This window comes from Xenopus laevis, chromosome 3S (genome assembly GCF_017654675.1).
Source record: "Xenopus laevis strain J_2021 chromosome 3S, Xenopus_laevis_v10.1, whole genome shotgun sequence".
In the NCBI taxonomy this organism is placed as follows: domain Eukaryota; kingdom Metazoa; phylum Chordata; class Amphibia; order Anura; family Pipidae; genus Xenopus; species Xenopus laevis.
In genome coordinates, this window is record NC_054376.1 from 2,556,307 (window position 1) to 2,557,517 (window position 1,211).

Below are 1,211 nucleotides of genomic sequence, written 5' to 3' on the forward strand. Positions count from 1 at the left end.
CTGAGGGAAACGAGTTGGTGATGAAGGTCCTTTAAGTGCAAACTCCAGACTCACAGACTCGCTGATGTTGCTGAACTAGAACTGAGCCTCTGTGTATAAAGAAGCATTTTTGTATTATTCCAGGTCTTACTTTTATCCAAACTGACCACCTCTGGGATCACATGATCAGCCCCACTCACTGACCCCACAGAGTTAATACACAGAGGCAACGGGCAATAGAGACGGGGCAAGGGGGGGGGCGGCAACAGCTTCTGGGTCTGTGGCCAACAATCGTCCCAAATGCACTTTTGTCTACAACCTCCTTCTGTGTCATTTCTCATTCCCCCGGGGCCAACCCCAGCCCTTGGGTAACATATGAGTGGGCTCTAAGTCAATAGGGGCCACACTCAGCCCTTGGGTAACGTATGAGTGGGCTCTAAGTCAATAGGGGCCACACTCAGCCCTTGGGTAACATATGAGTGGGCTCTAAGTCAATAGGGGCCACACTCAGCCCTTGGGTAACATATGAGTGGGCTCTAAGTCAATAGGGGCCACACTCAGCCCTTGGGTAACATATGAGTGGGCTCTAGGTCAATAGGGGCCACACTCAGCCCTTGGGTAACGTATGAGTGGGCTCTAAGTCAATAGGGGCCACGCTCAACCCTTGGGTAACATATGAGTGGGCTCTAAGTCAATAGGGGCCACACTCAGCCCTTGGGTAATAGAAGAGGGGGCTCTAAGTCAATAGAGGCCACACTCAGCCCTTGGGTAACATATGAGTGGGCTCTAAGTCAATAGAGGCCACACTCAGCCCTTGGGTAACATATGAGTGGGCTCTAAGTCAATAGGGGCCACACTCAGCCCAGCTGGTAAAGTCAATGCACCTTTTGAGAGTTTCCTTGTAATATACAAGTGCAACGTGTACAGACGTCTTTTTAGTTGTGACTATTTAAGCTTTTTTTTTTTTTGCTATTCATCATAAAAGAGGTCAATTATGTAAAACGGCAGAAGTTTCTCATTATACCTGTGTATCATATCTGCGACTATCCATAACATCATGTTGGCTTGTACATGGCCACCACTGTAATAAAGTGACTTTAATTTTACTGCCGTCTCATTGGCCCTCTTTCAGATCAATCATCCGGAGAAGCTTCCTGTATTGGTTAATGTAAAGCTTTTTCCAATATGTCCAAAGCAGCAGAGGGCGCTCCTGTTAAATATAGTCAAACCTC